The sequence below is a fragment of the Armigeres subalbatus genome, chromosome 3 (genome assembly GCF_024139115.2).
Source record: "Armigeres subalbatus isolate Guangzhou_Male chromosome 3, GZ_Asu_2, whole genome shotgun sequence".
In the NCBI taxonomy this organism is placed as follows: Eukaryota; Metazoa; Arthropoda; class Insecta; order Diptera; family Culicidae; genus Armigeres; species Armigeres subalbatus.
In genome coordinates this window covers 112,480,809-112,500,239 of record NC_085141.1, presented here as the reverse complement: position 1 = coordinate 112,500,239, position 19,431 = coordinate 112,480,809, and the positions used below count along the sequence as shown (strand labels likewise).

Here is a 19,431-nt window from a genome sequence, read left to right as displayed (position 1 = left end):
GGTGCTAAGCTCGTTGGAAGCTTATATGGGAAATTTTCGGGAGAAACATCGAAAAACAGTGATTTGCAGATTGATGGCACTATTTACGATAAATAACTATGATTCTAATTCAGTTCGTGCATACAGAATATTATGCTCAAAACCGCAAAAAGATTAGTGTTTATCCAGCGAAGTTATTAGCATTTCTCTGAAGAATAGGAGAGCGGCCTATCGAAAAATTGAAATAATGTTTTTGAGCCACCTTATTGTTAGATGTTTTGTAAGAAAATCGATCAAAAACTATTATGATTGCAGATTGACTGATTTATGGCTACTTTTGCAACAGAAAGATACACATAAGAATGTAGTACCAAAAAAACCAAATACCAAATAGTACCAATTGTCGCCATACGTAAGAACAACTTTTTTTTTAAATAAGTAAAAGGCATGTGGGTGGACTTTATATAATAACAACTGTGAAAACCATAATAAAATTTGTTATCATCCTCATCATTGATTAAACCATAATAGGAACGCATGCACCAGTTGTGGCACTACTCTTAATTATGGGTCCTTTTTTGGCAAATCCCATTGTTTTCTTATGGGATTTGCCTATATTGGGACCATTAGTGCGACAATTGGTGCAAAGGACGTCAAAAATTAAGCAAAATCAATGTTTACAATTATGCTTTGCTTGTTTTGGAGGAGATCAAAGGTGTTACCATATCATATGAATATGCTTTATCGATATGAACTTGGTTTGCGGTGATTTGATTGTCCATTTGGCAAATAAAGCACTAGTGCGACAACTGGTGCTATAGCCACAACTGGTACATCTAGCCTATATGACAACTAGCCTAGTGTGTGAAACTTAAATTATTGTACCAAAGAAAGCATGTGTTTCACCCGACTTGCTGAAAATGATTAATGACTTGGCTGTGCCTCCATTCATGTTTCCCTACATTTTCCTACTTTATGAAATCGTTAGTGGTGCAAGAGCCGAGAATTTTCTGCAATCATCATACCGAAAAAGAGGAAGCCAAAGACATGGAAAAAAAAGGTTGCGGCTACCACATCCTACAAAGCAAAGTATTGTCGGTAGCACTCTATAAAGTGCGAGCTATGGTGCTGATACATGTGATAATAGTGATTACTTAATCGATATTTATACCCCGAGTAAGCAGAAGGCTAGTGCCTCCCAAGAGTGCGCAGAGTTACGTGAGAAGAATATCTTTCTGGGTTGGGGGATAAATGCTGATGATTATCCTTTAGTGGTCGTTATTTCTAGTGCATAACGTGTAGGAAATGGCCTAAAGCGCATACGTGGCTCAAAATGATTCGGTACAATGTTTTACCATTTGCCTTCGATGGTGGTCATTTGAATAATTTAATCGTTTCACCAAGTCGGATCTTCGATTCGGAAAATCCCCGATTTGCTAAATTTTCGGCTATCTGACACTCCAGCCATTAAATATGCATAGATTAAATTTCGAGACATTTTTCATTATAAATGGTGAAATAATTACAAATAATATATACATATTTTTTAAAGAAATCCAAACAGCATCAAAAACGGCAAAAACTACATTCCCTTTTTGATTGTATTGAAAAGGGTAAAAATTTAATCTACGGAAACTCAACCTGAAATAGAGACGCATTCCGAAATCTACTATATTTCACCACATTCTCATTTTGCTTGGTTCAATATTGAAAAGAAATGGAATATAAATACTTCGAAGATTACTTTACTTACCTAGAAGCTGGATAAATGTAGCTTTATCTCATGAAAGATCCTTTTTTCAATTTTCATATCACCATCGGACAGTTTCTCTTCACGTTCAAACGCACTAACATTATCCCTCACGATTGAATTTATTTATTCACTCTTTCAATGAACGTCCAAACGATTTATGCAGTCAAAATAAACTGGTAAGACAGTTCATAGTACAACGGAACACATTAACTAAGAGTGAACAAAAGAATTTAGCTATCCTGTTGTGGCGATGATAAGAAGCATTCTTTCCTTCAAACCTGTAACGTTCACACTGCCCCGCTCTGGACGCAAGTCATCTAAATTTACATGACCACCACCCAACAATATGGGGCCTCTAAAACAGGTAGTCAAGACACGACTTGCACTGTGGAACAAACGAAACACCGGACAAGGACGTGCCAACATCAAACGCAAACGCCCGGGTCCTTGCCAGCGCCACGTAACGCAACGGCTTTGGTTATGTCACTCGCGTCGTCTGACTGATTAAACTTTCATGTTTATGGCACTCTCACACCCTTATCCTTTTCCACGACGTCTGTTGAATGTTACTTTCTGACGGCCCCTCCAATCTGAACACTTCTCTGTTTCTTTGTTCATTTGCGCTTCATTTTCCTTGGTTTACTTTTCTACGAACACCGAGCTATGATTTACTTTCGCACTACTGTTTGTGTTGCCGGTCAGCATTGGAAATGTTTTTCTCGCATTACTGGAAATATTGCTGGTGGCATTGTAGAAGCAGATTATGACAGGGCCGTGGGTGGAAATAGAGTCAGTAACTGGTTGGTTGGCTGACAGACTGGTTGATTCGTATGTTGCTTTTCTTATGGTTGCATTGAAGGGCTACAGATTCACTATAAAATAGTTTGATAAATGGCTCGGAGAGTCATGGTTCTTATGGACATTATTTCATGGATGCAGACACATTCATAGTCCGTTCTGCATTGTTAATTTCCGATTTGAAATATAACAGCTATTGAGAAATCGACTGTATATTTTTAATTCGATTTTAAGAACGGCTACGCAGTTTTGAAGACTGAAACAAGATGTATATTTGTCCGACGTTTCGACACGGGTATGGCGTCTTCGTCAGGGGAAAAATAACCCAGCGAATATTTATTTACATTCCACAAGCTGATGAATTACTGTAAAACCGAAACTCATTACATGAATCGTGTGGAGTTTGAACTGCCGAATGGCACCAATATGTATGTTATTTCCAAATTTAGGTGCCATTTTAGGTCCCTATTGGAAAGAATGTCATAAAACCGGACTCAACAGATGGGAAAAAAATCTTAACATAACATTTGCTTATATTTATTGAACAGCTACTCAGTCTTACAATTTCTACAACGAGTTTATTATTTATTCGACACGGGAATTGTGTCTTTTTCAATGGGAAAATATTGTTGTTGTTTGTCATCGTATGTTGCACGGTCTGTTTGTCCGTACATTACTTCGAAAGCACTGTTAGATTAGACAAACAGACGGTGCAAGTTAGACTAAACATACGACGACAAACAACAAAAATATTTTCCCCTTGAGACACAAGACACAATCCACGTGTCGAAAAGTCAGGTACATAACAAACTCGTTGTAGAACTTGTAAGATTGAGTAGCCGTTCAATAAATATAATTAAAACGTACAGTCGATCCATAATCAGTAAATATAACATTTGCTTAATAGAAGCATAAGTACTAGAACGCTACTAGTGCTGTAACCTTTTTAGGTATTTTGTTAACATATGCTCCAATAAGCTTAATTTGGCTGTGTTTTATGCAGAATGTTGTAGGGCATGTTTGGTTTCATCACCCACATCGGTTTGAAACTTATAGTCAGGGATTGAATCCAAGAGAGAATGAAAAAGTCTCTCACTTATCATCTCTGTAAACATATATACGATATGTAGCATACCGCAACTTTTTTCGCAAGCAATCATGATAAAGAACTGATTCGGGAGACTATACCTCATGATATTTTTTAAAGCTCCAAACGCGTGGAGCACTGGTTCTGATGATGCATTTCAACTTGTTCTACATAGCTGTGCGGGCCCCAAGACAAAATGAATGAGAACAAAGCGAGAATCATCACTTCTCTGTGGGGCTGCCTATCCGATTCTGTTTTTTTTCGGGGGCTTGTATACAAGTTTGATAACTTTGTTATCATGGCTTGTTATGATTCGGAACAGTTTTTGCCTTGCTTAATCATTGTTCATTATCTATTGAAAGCGATTTCTGCAAACCTTGCTTATAGTACCTGTCCGTTGGCTGCTAGGTCTAAGCAAGCTAGATGTTGGTCACGCGAATAGGAGCGACATTAGCAGTCTTATAATTTTTGCATCAACTGTTTGCTTGCATGTCGATACTGCAAAACCTTTTTTGCTCCCAAAACGGAGGAGCGTAAATCGTAAAAAGAGGGAGCGTTATTTCGAATTTAGGGCGTAAAAAAGGGAGCGCTATTTGGAATTGTTTTAAAAGTTTTTTGTTCAACTTACTTTTTGTCTTAAGATGTGTCTTTTATCAATATCGGTTCAAATTGTTTTCGTTATCATGGTCATCCAATTGTTTGAGTGTTGAGGCATTAAGATGTTCTTGCAGATATATGAATACATAATAAGAACATTTTCCCTATTTTCAAGTATTATGAGTCAACCAAGAACTCTATGGAGTAAGGACCTACGCCCAGCCACAGCTACCACAACGCCCAACAAACATTGGAAGAGGAGAGTAAAGCAGTTATATTACCAAAATTAGTCCTCTATAGCTTATATAACGGGTGGTCACTAAAAAACGAATTTCAATACTTCAATACTTTTCTATGAGAACACGTATATGAATGAAACCTTAGAATATTCAGAAAATTGTCGCCCTTACACTTTTACTCCAACATGTTCAATTGTTTCAAACATGCCGTCAAAACAGGAGGGATGCGTGCCGCATTGTACAAAGATCGTGGGAAAAGTACACGATGAACAATTGAAACATGAAAATATTTCGAAAACTGTTAAAGGATTTTAAGTAGACCGAGTTGCATTGTATTCAAAGGTGATTGGAAGGCCAAAAACACGAAGTAACTCATCAATAGGATCAGAAGCATCACCCGGAAATGGCCACCGTCAAGCGGTCATGTTATACCTGCAAGAATAAACTACGCCACACGGCGGACCACGGACCATATGCTATTATTCATTAATCTAAGTTTAAAGACTAAGGCCAACTCTTTATATAACGTATATCAGATTGCCCAGTCAACATTTTGGTACCTATATCTCTTGATATAGATGAGTATATAAGAACCAACTTAACCGTATATAATGCGCAGCTTGGCGACATAGGTATATATGAGTTTTACTATACGATTTTTCCCGACATCATGAGAACAGTATTACGATTATACATAAAAAAATCTCGCTTAACTTTTCATTTTTTTCATGAATTAATTTGAGTATTGCAATCAAAAGCTTTCATGTTGTTCTGTTGATTGCGCTATTCAAATTAATTCATGAAAAAAATGTTACTTAGGACCTTTTGAAAAGTTAAGCGAGAAATGACAAATTTAAGAAAAATCTTACCAGCACCAATCTCGAACATGCGATCTTTGGATTTGGTGGATATTAGAATTCGGATTTTTGTCCAACATAAACTACACAAATTATATCTTCACTACTGCTTGAAACTTCTACAAGCCATTTGGACTGAACAACTTTTTCGGTCAAATTACCAATTCGACCTAATACCATTCCAGACAAACGTTTGATTCGGTCTAATGGAATTTGGCTAGATGACTTTTGGCCCAACCTGTTATTCGAATAAATGGCTTTCCATCGAATGGCTTTCAGCCAAACGACAGATAGAGCAATTTGGCCGAACATGTCTTTTGGCCAAAACCCACCCTACCGAGAATTTTATTTAGCTGAAATAGGCGAAAATGTCTCTTGACCGGTAGGCTATTTGATCAAACAAGTCGTTTGACCAAAAAGTTGTTTTGCTGAGATGGTCGTTTGGCAGACAGGTTATTCGGCCAAACGGGTGGATATTTTTGACCATTCCGTAATCAACATTTGGCTGTTGGACCAAATGACATTTGCGGCCAAATGGCCCTTTGTGTCGAACAATTTCGGCCAAACAACATTTTCGGCTAAGCCCAAACGACGTGGTAGAGAAGAGTGCTTTTTCAACCAAATTATCAATTCGACCGTATGTCGCTTTAGCCGAATGAAAATTTTGGCCAACCTGTTTTCCGTTGCATAACCGTTTTGTCTAAACGATCATTTCGGCCAAATACAGTTTGGCTTGATGATTTTCGACTTTTCACCGTGGAAATTCTGTAGAATTTTCCATAGAAAACTAAATAAACCGTGCAAATTCCAATGAATTTCCTATGAAAACTTAAAATCATGAAAAAAAAAAACATAATTTTTTTTTCAAGAAACGAACGTAAAAAATTTCCACGCCGATTCACGCTGCCGCCGCCGCAGCCGACCAAAATTCTGACAAACGACGCCACCGCCACTGATTTTCGGACCGGCGCACATCTCTAACTCATCCAAAAATGTATAGAATGTAGATCCACACAAGTAACTGCAGGTCTATTAGCCTATCTCACGATATTTGTTCAACACATTCTTGGCTTGAAGTTATCTCGTCGCAATTTATTCACATTTTGCATTTACAAGCCCTGAACTGCTTCGTATTAGTGATATGGATGGAGTGTGTATACTACCTGAAACCCATGACAACAAGAACTACTTGGAATGCAAAAATTCAAAGGTGGAGTTACACAACTTGTTTATTCCTTAATAACTGGCTACGTTACAGGGCTTGATGTGCACGTCTTGTTTCTCTAGAGTACTGCCTAAAACAAATGACCACAGCCTGAACTACCTGGAATGCTAACATATATTATCAAGAAGAATTACACAACTTGGTATTTTCTCAATAATTGCTTCTCGTTCGGAGGTTGATCTGCAGATCTTTACTACCTACCTAGAACCGATGGCACCAACAAGAACTACTTGGAATGCAAACATTTACTTGGACATCTTCTTCTTTTTCTATGGCTCTACATTCCAACTGGAACTTGGTCGGCTTTTCAACTTAGTATTCTATTAGCGTTACCTCAGTTATTAATTGAAAGCTTTTCTTTTTGCACAAACATGTATCTTGTGAGGCAAGTACAAAGGGAACGCTATACCCAGGGAATCTTAAATGTTTCCCACCCGAAAACATCCTAGACTGAACCGCATCTAACTTACTATCTCCGGATTGGCAATCCTACGCCTATGCTCGCTAGTCTAACTGGTGACCCCTTGGACATCTTATGATCATGAAAATTGGGATCCAATGCTTTTTGAATTGCATTTGGTACGTACTGACGAAGAGGATGTAGCAAAAGTCATGATTGATCTAGTAGATACTTTGAACTGAACTCGAAAACGTTTTGGAGTACCATGAACACCGCGTATTCCAGAAGATTGGGTTTACATTATTCCTTTTAGATATATTAAGTATGTGCCATTGCAAATACCTCGATTGATTGACCTGGTAGATACTTTGAGCTGAACTCGAGAAAGTTTTAGAGTACCTTGAACATCTCGAATTCAATTGAGTTTACATGGTGCGCATATGCTTATTGAACCAGGTTGGGTACATATCGATGTAGAGGACATTGCAAAAAGTATTGGTTGTCCGGTAGATACTTTGGGTTAAACTTGGGAAGGTTTTGGAGTACCTTGAACAAAGCGTATTCGAAAAAATTGATTTACATGATGAGCATATGCCCATTGGACTGGATTGGGTATATGCCGATGATGAAGACATTGCATAAGCCTTGGTTGATTAGGTAGATATCCAAGTAACACGCATGTCACAAACAAGCTGCAGCAACCAAAAGTGATTGAATTGAGCATCTCGTATTCCAGAAAACTGATCACTGTCTCAACGATCAAGATGACTAAACATGATTGAGTGTTTAGATTCAATCAACAATGTGATACAGGATCCTAATATTTCAGATTCTTCTGCAAGCTGTCAAAAGCTAAATTTCCCAAGGTTTTGCATATTTAGGTCTTCAAGGTATAGCCAAACTTGACCTCCAATATTGTTCCAGGGTATCCGACATCCTTATGAACATTTTTGCTGAAGAAACTGGAGACCTAGCTGTGATTTTTTCAGCCAATCTAAAACGCTGGGCATATATGACCCATCTGTCCTGAAAAGGTTCAGGAGGTCAAATATTTTCAAATTTATTGTTATGTTATCAACGGATGCCACCTTACCTTAGGGGACTTCCATAAATTACGTCACGCTTTTAGTGGGAGGGAGAGGGTATCTAAAAGTGTGACCACTCATATCAACGTATATACGTATTTCGCGACGTGGTAGGGTGCCCAAACAACATCAGCATATTCAAGAAGGCTACGAACATAATATATAGATTTTAGCGCATAAACATCCTGGAAAGCGTTTGTATTCCTATTCACAAAGCCTAGCGTGGCGTAAGATTTTGCTGTGATCATTGTGATGTGCTTATTGAACCTCACTTTTGAGTCAATTACTACTCCCAGGTCCTTAACTGTGGAAACTCGGAGGAGATCGTTGTGTCCCATTGAATAGTCAACGTACGAGGGATCGCGCAAGCGAGTGAAGGGGATAACACTGCATTTGGATATGTTAACTCCCATGCCATTCAGAGTGCACCAGTGCAAAAGATAGTCAATATCTTGCTGGAGGGCACAACAGTCGAGATTAGACCCAATTGCACGGAATATTTTCATATCTTCGGCAAACATAAGCTTCGACGATTTCAGGTCGTTGGCAAACAGGATGAAGATTAATGGTCCAAGGTGGCTTCCCTGAGGAACCCCCGACGGTATTTCAAAGCTGGGCGAATTGACTCCGTTGATACTAATGAAGGCAGTGCGTGATACATAATTTCGTATACCATCTTCTCGAGCACTTTAGGTAGGCAGCTCAGAATGGAGATCCCACGATAGTTCTCCATGTTATGTATATTTCCTGTGTGTGTATTGGGATAATGGATGTGACCTTCCATGATGAAGGAAACACAATATTGTTGAGGGAACGGTTGAAAATGATTGAGACCGGCGAGACTAAAGGTGCAGCAAATTGCTTGATAAACGATGGTGGTAGACGATCGGGGCCGGGGCCTTTCGAAGCATCTACGTTTGAAAGAACTTTCTGAACTTTATCAACAGAAACATTCAATTGCGGCAAATGGACATTGTAATGTTCTAAGCTACTCTTCCAATCTCGATGTTCATCAGGTGAATGAGAAGGGGGACATTTGAGACCAGAGGTTGGCATTTGAGAACGGAGGTTGATCCACAAATCTTGGCTCTATGGAGTTCTTAGACAACCTAATATCCACAACAACAACAAGAACTACTTGGAATGCAAATATATACCAATAAGAGGTCACACAACTTTTTTATTCTTCGATAACTGCCCTTATTACGGTGATTGATCCGCAGACCTTGACTGTGTGGAGTTCGTAGACTACGCACAACTCATGACAACAGGTAACACCACTTTGCATGCAAGCACAAATTATTTTCCTAGAACATCCGGAATACTTAGCTCATCTAAAAAATAACCTCCGAAACTAATCCAAATTTGCCTCATATAATTGCTTGATTTTTTTTACGCTCCTATAGGGCGTTTTTTGGAATTTTGACCGTACAAAAAAGGAGCGTAAAAGGAGGGAGCACAAAAAGAGGTTTTACAGTATGTACTTGATTCATAGATTTCATATGAATAAGAGTTCACCTAAGTTATTAATTTTATTATTTTATGTTATTATCACCTGAATATTTATGGTATGAGTTCTGATATTACAGTTGATTTAAAAGTATACGATTGCTAATGTCGCGTGAGTTTGCCGCTGCCTGGCAGCCAAAGTACCGATACTTAAAGTTTCAAACTAATGTAGTTGACAAAACAAAAAATTCTCTACCTACAGGACAACAGGAGACATATCGTTTTGACTCAAATTCCGAACATGACTCATATTCAAAATACTCGCTTTCAAACGGCCATTTTGACTTATTCGTGTTATTTTCTCCACATGAGCTTGAATTCGTTTGTAATCTTGATCCTCAGTACGGAAAACTAATGAAAGTTTCAGTTTGAGGGCGCTAAAACGCCAGTCTTCGGAATATGAGTCATGTTCAGGATTTGAGCCAAAACGGCAATTAACGGTCATATCCAACATATTAAAGCCAGTATTTGGGAAACAAGTTTAATGCTAACAGGGCCATTAGCATTCTAGTACTTGTGTTTGATGAAATTAGAGCCAATTTAAAAAATAAATATTTGTATGCTGGTATCGTAAAGGTTAATTATACTTCCAACTTGTTCATGATGAACCCTCCTGCGGTTAGATGTGCGAAAACCAAGCATGGAGGTGTAATGCCAACAAAGAAGAAGAAGGAGGATAGAATTTTGATCCATTGTTTCGTAGATAAAAAAGCAATGTGTTAAAAAATTATGTCCAATATTCTAACTTTTTATAAAATATGCATAGTAAAAATATCATAAATAGCGCATATTGGACCGATCCTTTTGTTTTTTTCTTTGACAGAATAACCTTAAATATTTTATTTTATAGTACGATTTAATAGTATGCTTAAAAAATATTCAAATTAACGAAAGCAGCAAATTCCATTATACAACAATCTTCTTCTTCTTCGTCAATGGTACTAATTTCAAACTGGAATTTTGCCTACTTTTTATTTTACTAGGAATTCTATAGTTATTGATAGTTTTTTCTATGACTGACATTACATATGACTTTGTATGATGGGTGGCAAGAACAATTAATTGGATCAAGGATGTTAACGATCATTCAGTAATTTGCGTTCGATCATTTAGTAGTTTGTCAATAACTCATTTCAGAAGCTGAATTTCAAAATATGCTGTATGATGGACTTCTAGTGCGAAGGTTTTTCTGTAACTTTGCCTAATGGTTCGTTATTAGAATTCAACTAATAACGGAGTTAGGGCGCTAGTTGCAGTAACTTAAACTAAATGATTGGAATTTTGTTATCATTTAGTCTAAGTTACTGAAACTATAGCTATAACTCCGTTACTAGTGGAATTCAAACAATGAACTATTAGGGAGAGATGTAGAAAAATCTTCGCACTAGAGGTCCACATACAACATATTTTGAAATTCAGCTTGTGGAATGTGTTATTGACAAACTACTAAATGATCGAACGCAAATTACTGAATGATCATTAGCATCCTTGAATTGGATACACTAAGAAGTCGACAATCCTATGTTTTTGCTCACATAGCAACATATCGGCCAGGCCTAAACTTACTTCATTTAGGTACTATGTACCAACGTTATATTTATATTTTGTAGCTATACATATGTTTACAGTGATCCTGTTGCACTTTCCAGGCAAATAATTTCTCAATCTTCACCGCATTGAAACAATTCACCCAATAAGTGATAATATTCACGAACGCACAATAAATATGCCTATTAATGTAAATGTATGCTTTTACTTAATGAATGAAACAATCCATGTGGATTATCACGCTCACACCCGTTATTCCCATCTAACTAATCACACTTTCCCACAATAGACCTTCCGATTATCCACGTATCTATCGACCGCAAAGAGGCAACTTTATGTTCACATGCTGCCATAAAACGACACCTGTCCCGCCACAGCAACTGACTTTATTCCACCGCACTCAGCAAGAATTTTATCTTTCGCTGTTCACTGCAGTGGAAAAACGCACGTGCGAACATAATTTCAAAATCTAACCACTCGCTCACTTTGGCAAATTCTTGTTACATTTTCTAGTTCCACCCCTTGCTACACAAGGACCACAGAAAACACCATTTCCATTTTCTCGTGAAAAACCTTTCACCTTTGTCTTCGCAGTAAACCCAAATTCTGACAACCTCCACCGACGAAAGGAGGCACTCAAGAGCTACACCTGCAATACCAGCACAAAACAGCCGTTTCCTCTGGTACCGTTCATGGGAAATGTTGATATTATTTTCAGTATTGCGATTCCGTGTACAGAACAGTAACGAGCACCACCAAATCGTCGATCCCCACTAGCACCACCACCACCGTTCTGGTGGGCACTAACCTACACGACAGCGGACCGGCTTGGCAGGAGATCAACCAAACGTCTTACGAGCCGAACAGAAACTGACAGACTGCCGTTCCGCTGACGGACAACCTGCTTCGGAGTGAGAACCATAGGAAAAACAGTCGGAAAAGCCGAAAACCCACCCATATCCTGTCCTTTCCCAACGACCCGCGCGGTTCGCATGCAGCACACAGGGTCGGTTTCAGGGCGATATATGCTGACGGTCATGGTGAATTGTTTACTACGAGAACTTTTAGCATGATCATAAAAAGAGTCATTTTATTTTATTTTATTTAGTGTTTTTCCTTACTGATAATAACAAATTTATCAATACAATTAATTGCATATTATTCGGCAACTCGGCCGTACGAAAACCATTTTTTTGTTAAATATCTTGGGTATGCATATGCACAGCACATGTTTCGAAATGGACAAATTGATATGAAATTTGCGAAAAAGAATCCACGTGTCTTGGAGGGACACGAACCCTCAACCTCCTACTCTAGATAGGCGTCCCTCCAAGACAGGTGGATTCTTTTTCGCAAATTTCATATCAATTTGTCCATTTCGAAACATGTGCTGTGCATATGCATAGCCAAGATACTAAACAAATTTATCAATAGTTTTTTATGCATCCAATTAATTGTTAACATCTTTTGCACTACTCAGCATATAATAAATCGATAGCGAAACAACCAAACCTGTGATGTGAAATCTTGGATTCTGAAGAGTCTAGTGGACTTAATTAATCATCTTTAAAGAATGAAGATTGAATTGAATTTTCTTTATTTGAGAGGCTTTCAGCCTTTGGCTGATTCACCTCACCATGGGTACTCGTATTAAATATAGGTATGATCTACACAATCAAAATTATCTGATGATATTCTTAAGAATTTAGGTCAAAACATTGATCTGAATCCGATGAATTTGAGTCTGTTCAAGAATATGAAAAAAAAACGGGATAATATGGGAAACATTCGAAGTTTGAAAAGACAATTTCTTCGTCCTCAACCAACGATTTATTGTTGCTTTTTCGGTATGCCACCAGGTCTGCGATACCTAGCCACGTGATGAAGCTGCCATTTTAGGAATAGGGTAAAGGATGTATTTTGGACCACCTTTACGGGGGATCTTATTTTGGACCACTAAGAGGAATTTGCACTCAGTTGTCCAAAATATCAGCCGTCGAACTGGTGGTCCAAAATACCTCCCTTACCCTAGCTGACGTGACACCGCATTTCTTGTTCAGCTGACCGCTACGGGTCATTCGTTGTTTTCGGCCGCTCATAACATGGGAAGCAGACACTCATGTAGGTTTGATTAAAGTGGGGAAGAGCCATTTGACCAAAGGTCACTAGGCCGAAAGTTGTTTGGCCGAACAGACCTTTGGGCTGTTGGTCATTTGGCCGAAAGGGTCATATAGCGTAATAGGTGATTTGGTCGAATAAGCCATTTGGCCGAATAGGTCATCTGGCCGAATAGCCATTTGTCTGACAAGGTAATTTTTCCGAATAGGTAATTTGGCCGAATAGGACATTTGGCCGAATAGGACATTTGGTCAAACAAAACATTTGGCCGAATAGGACATTTGGCCAAATAGGACAATTCAAGACAAAATTTTCAAAACGACTTATCAGCTTTTGTAAACAAAGATTCAAATGGCGATTTGACGAATCTGATAGCACTCCCATGCAAACCAACACTATCAATAGGTAGGTTAAGGTTTCGGCTACTTGTTTATGGTGTTGGTTTGCGTCGAAGTGCTTTCGTCAAATCGACGTTTGAATCTTTGTTTACCTAAGCAGATAAGTCGTTTTGAAAATTTTGTGTTGAATTGGCCAATTAGGTCATTTGGCCGAAAAGGTCATTCGGCCGTAAAGGAAATTTGGGCGAATAGGACATTGGGCCGAAAAGGACATTTGGCCGAATAGGACATTTAACCGAATAGGACATTTAACCGAATAGGACATTTACCCGGATACAACATTTTCAAAGTACTCGATGGTACTTTACGATAAACCACGATTTTTATCCAGATGTCAGGGATGTGATTTGAATCAAGTCACACTTAGCGATAGATGGATGAATAGATTCTGAATGCTCACTGCAGACTGTCCTGACTGTTTTTATTGACGTCTGCTCAATGTTCTGTTGCAAATGAATTACAGTTAACTCTTCTTCAATTATTGGTTTACTGCGTTCATCGGGGGTGAAACTTTTGCTTGCGAAAGCAATTGGTAGATCTCCTTACTCGTACATTTGGGACAATACTGTACCACATGCTACATCCGAAGATTGCAGGTTCGAGTCCTATCACGGTCACCATGAATAGTACTTGATGATACTTTACGATAAACCACGATCTTTATCCAGACGTCAGGGATGTGATTTTAATCAAGTCACACTTAGCGGAGATGAATGGGTAGATTCTGAATGCTGAATGCAGACTATCCGATTCTTTATTGACGTTTTCTCTTTAAAACTAGTGTGCAGCCCACGTGTGTAGCAGAAGGCCAGGTAACTGTAGTAAAATGTATGATGCGACTATGCATTTTGTTTTATTGAAGGATCTAGAAATGTTGTTTGGGTTTTTCTTGTTTATTTATTGCCAAGGGTTTTGCTGTGGCGTTGACGGCTGAAGGTAATTTAGGAAAAGGCTCTTGGATGTGCTAAATAATAATGTATTGAGAATTGGAGATTTCTAATATTGTATACGACAATTTGGCCAATTTGGACATTTGGCCGAACATGACATTTGACCGAACAGGCTAAACACCAAAAAATATGAATTGTAATATTGACGTATCCTAGTAAAATGACACAAAACCACATGGCATAAACTGAATCGTATATTTTTCAATGTCAGACGATTTCAAATTACATGTCCCTGAACCTAATCACAGCACACGACGCATCTAACGCACAAGCAGTCGATGACTTGATGCAGTGAAATATTTGTGCAGACCGTGGAACTTGTTTTAGTTCGATCACTTCTTTTTCAAGAAACGAAGATAGCTGAGTGGTTGCGTGTTGGCCTCTCACTCAGCGGGCTTATGTTCGATTCTCGTTCCTTAAATTTTTTTTTACGTCAAAAATAACGCTCGTATATGTCAGTGTCACAGCACCAGCACCTAAAATTACGTGATTATTTTTAGGTGTGTAGGTCATTTGACCGAACATGTCATTTGGCCGTATAGGTCAAGTGGAAAGTGATAAATAAGGAGTGAAAAGTGAGAGTTCTCACTTCTCTTTATTTATTTCCCACTTCTCACTGTGAAAAGTGAGTAGTGCATAGAGGTAGTGAGACGTCTCACTTCTAACTTCGCGCTTCTCACTTTCTACAGTAAGAAGTGAGATATGGTGACTACTCACTTTTCCCAGTGAGGAATAAGAAATGGCCGAAAGCCATTTGGCCGAATGCCACTTGGCTCGAAACACATCTGGCCAAAAGTCATTTGATCGAATTGCTCATTTGACAGAAAGGGTAATTTGGCCGAAAAGGTCATTTTTCGAAAAGCCCCAAATACAATGTTAGCGGATCGGCAACGGAAACGGCAAATATGACAGAAAATATTTGTACTAACTGTCAAATTTTCCGTTGCCGTCGCCGTTTCGCTGACATTGTGTTCGGTGCTAAAGGGTTATTTGGCCGAAAGGGACATTTGGCTGAATTGACCATTTGGCCGAATTGGTCATTTTGCCGAAAGGGTCATTCGGACAAAAGGGTGATTTGGCCGAAAGGGTCTTTAAGCCGAATGGGTTAATTGACGGAATGGGACATTTTGCCGGATAGAATATTTGCGAATGGAGAAATGAGGAGTGAGAAGTGAGACGTCTCACTTATCACTCCTTATTTCTCACTTCTCACTGTGACACTTTTCTTTCTTCTTGACACTTTTCTCACTTCTCACTTTTTACAGCGGGAAGTGAGAAATGAGAAGTGAGAAGTGAGACGTCTCACCACACACTTCGCGATTCTCACTTTATAAAATGAGAGTGAGAATGGAGGGGTCTTACTTCTCACTCCCAATTTCTTACTCCTCTTTGTGAAAAATGAGAAGTGAGAAGTGAGTAGGGAGACGTCTCATTTCTTACTTCCCACTACTCACTTTTCACAGTGAGAAGTGGGAAATAAGTAGTGAGAAGTGAATCGTCTCACTTTCACACCCTTTTTATCACTATTCAAATGAGCTATTCAGTCAAATGACCTATTCGGCCAAATGTCCTATTCGGCCTAATGACCCTTTTTGGCCAAATGACCCTTTCGGCCAAATGACTTTCGGTCTAATGGTCTGTTCGTGGTCTGTTAGTGAGATCATGGATTGGCCGCACAAGTAGCGCGGCGCAATGGAATCATGGATCGGCCACGTGAGTCGTGGCTAGCGCCGGACAGAATTCATCAGGAGGTCGGAACGTTCGGTAGAATGCTGGCTGGTCAGCAGGAGTCCAGGAGGAGCTACGGTAGAGCATCGAGAGGCGCCGTACAAACATCGAAGTCGGGACACTTGCACGGGCACATTTGCTAGAGAGGTCGGCGTACAAACTTCGGAGTGAGGGCCATTTGTACGATGAATTAGACCAGGAACCTCAGCGAGGAGGAGCTTATATTGCATCATAAAACTCATTTTGCAAAATTAGCTTTCTAGTTACTTTCTAAGTACGAGACACTGTAGACGGCCTACGTATCTGTAATGATTACAATGTGGTGGAATAAAATTAAATAATTCTAAACTCGAACTAAAAACGAGATATTGATATAATTGAGACAAAAGATCAGACGACAATATCAATATTTTGCACTGAAATATCATGAGAATATCAGGTTATTGTGGATTTACTCGCTATCAAGATTTTCCCGATTACGTTTACGGCTACTCAGAGTAAGCGCAAAAAATCGAGGGGAACGGCAATGTTAATGTCTTACAAAATTTAATTATAATGATTACAAATATTTAGTCAAATGAAATCAATTCTTCAATATTACAGTCGCAGAACTTTATAAAATAATGTAGGTATTTTTTTCGCGGTATTTTGGGGCAAGTATTAAACATTTATATTACAAGTATTAAACATATCTCACAATCAGGTAATAAATATATACATTCAACTACCCCTCACCTAATGGGACACGTGGTCATTCTTTTGTCCGCCAAAAATGCAAATGCCAAAAAGCACGTGGTTGCCGGTAAACAAATATTCGCTCTTTCACTCAGATTGCTGGTTGGAATTTTTTTGACGTTTACTTTGTCTAGCTCAAACCAACAGCGAATACTCTAGCGACTACTTTAACGAACACTTGGTGGAACGGCTACTCTAACCGACCGTGTCCACCTAGCAAGTAAACGTACAATATGTTATTTGTAATAAGTGATCAATATTTCGTGCTATTAGTTTGTTCTTATTCATATCATATATCGATATCAAAATGATATATCTGTGCAAATTTTTGATATTATTCTCAGTTCTTTTATCACTTATATCAATCAAGTCCATATCATGTTTTGCTATTGAGTTCATGGTTTCTACCCGGGGACAGTGAACATATTTAGAGCAACCCACTTGACTTGTACCTCTACAAATGTTCGATCCTCCATTATCAGCAACTGATCTCACTCATTCACTCATATATGCTGAGCACCTCTGGGATACATAGGGCCTACGTTGAATATTTTTATCATGTGCGGCTGCTCGCTTTAGCCTTAACCTAGACCCAGGTCAGATTCCTGTCGACTTCCTTTATTTCTTTATCGAAGCTTTCAATAACTGATGGCCATTTGAAATTTCTTTTTTATAAATGAGATTTCCATCTATGGAGCACACCGCTTCCGATTTCCTCTTGTTATGAAACGAGTTATTTGATAGATGAAAGCAGATATTGGTAAGCACGGGGATTCAAAATTGGACATTCCCCGTAGTTGGCAACTAAAAGTGTTGAATCATGAAAGACGATAAAATGTTTGGAAAATTGATTGAGACTGTAACCCTATGAACAGGTTATTTTCATCAAACCATCCGAAAGTCTCCGAAATATGAATCTACACGTTATCCATCCAAAGTTGATACACATGTCAACATACTTCTGAGCTTTTCTTAGCCGACCCTGCTTTTTAGGAAAACATTCACCCGCCCCGAAGAACCTTAATTGTTCGGAACCGTTTCGAGTTGGCCCGACGAAGCACGCATTTGTATGTGTTGAAGGAATTTCCCACACCGCCCGTTTAGATTATTGCACCACCCAACTCATTCATCGCTTTCCCGTCGAAGAGTGGGTTGTGAGAGAAACAGTTGATCCGGTCGATGTTCGTATCTGAACAAACACAAAGTGTAACAGAGGGGAGCAATACGGTGGACATGGGAGCGGGGTTTGTTTTGACAGTATTTACTTTTTATTCTCCAGACAAAGCTCTTTGTTTCGTTGTTACAAAGAGTACTGTTTGGTTCAGTACGGAGGTCCTGAGACTATAGCAGAGTCATGCGCTGGTGGTCGACAGAAACGTAAAATATTAAAGTTCAAGTTTCATTTCACTTTATACATAAATAAAGCCAAACGAGTAAAATTAACATTCTAGTAATACAAGTTCATATTCATAAGTTTAATTAAAATCTTAATTGTAGCTTATTTATTATTCCAAAATTTACCATCACTCTTCAATTCATTAGGGAGAATCCATTAATTACGTAATGCAAAAATTGTTTTTTATTTCGTACACTAAGTGTAAGCAAAGTATAGTCTTTACAGATCTTTACTGCCGCTAACCGCAAGTCGAGCACATCTGTATATGGAGCCCCATATACAGATGTGCTCGACTTGCGGTTAGCGGCAGTTTACATATGCTCTAAAAACAAACATTTTATAAAAATCCCGGAGACCCAAAGTATTATACACTGATCGACTCAGTTCGACGTATTGAGGTAATGTGTAGGGTAAGACGGTATAATATGTCCCCCTAAGGCAATACTTGAATAAATTTTTACTTTTCAACGCAAATTATGCAAACTTTGTGTGTTTTTGGTTGTCCATTGCCTGTGAGTTGTCATATGAAAATATTATAGAGAACACATAGCAAAGTTTTTTTTCGGATTTCTACAAGTGTCTGGACAAACGCCCCACCTCCATGCATACAACTACAGACACCTTTTATATCCCTTCATTAGTAATTTATCTACCTTATAATAAAATGGATACAAGCCCCTATGTGCTTGACTTTTAAAAACACCATAAGTTCATTTAAGCAGGTTGGAAGTTCATTTCGATGATTTTCGTATAATTTGGAAGAAACTGCTACTTGGTACCCCGGCCTACATAGGGGCGATTTGACCAGTGAAACATTTTTTATAAACTTTGCTTTTATTTCCATTCTTTAATATGTACTATAATACTTCCACATTCACATATGCAAAAATGTCACTCATTTTTTAGGAACTTATCCCATTGTTTACTATTGGAAATGGTCTACATCGGATTATTGGTTTAAAAGTTATAGTCAAAATACTATTTTATTACGTTTTATATTAGAGCTGATCTTCAAACATAATCATATTG

At 38.5% G+C, this 19,431-nt stretch overlaps 1 protein-coding gene across 4 annotated transcripts in view; it reads right to left on the bottom strand.

Annotated features, from left to right (window-relative positions):
• Nucleotides 1–11,948, bottom strand: part of LOC134221153 (uncharacterized) — a 230,076-nt gene extending 218,128 nt beyond the window's left edge. The window contains exons 1-2 of one of the 4 annotated variants that reach the window (XM_062700345.1): nt 11,886–11,948; nt 1,733–1,942 (exon numbers count right to left, since the gene is read on the bottom strand). The gene's annotated coding sequence lies outside the window, so the exon portion shown is untranslated. Of the gene's footprint in view, nt 1–1,732; nt 2,460–11,657 lie in introns of all 4 variants that reach the window. The other 3 variants (XM_062700344.1, XM_062700342.1, XM_062700343.1) reach the window with 3 other exon arrangements.
• Nucleotides 11,949–19,431: the final 7,483 nt, after the last annotated feature.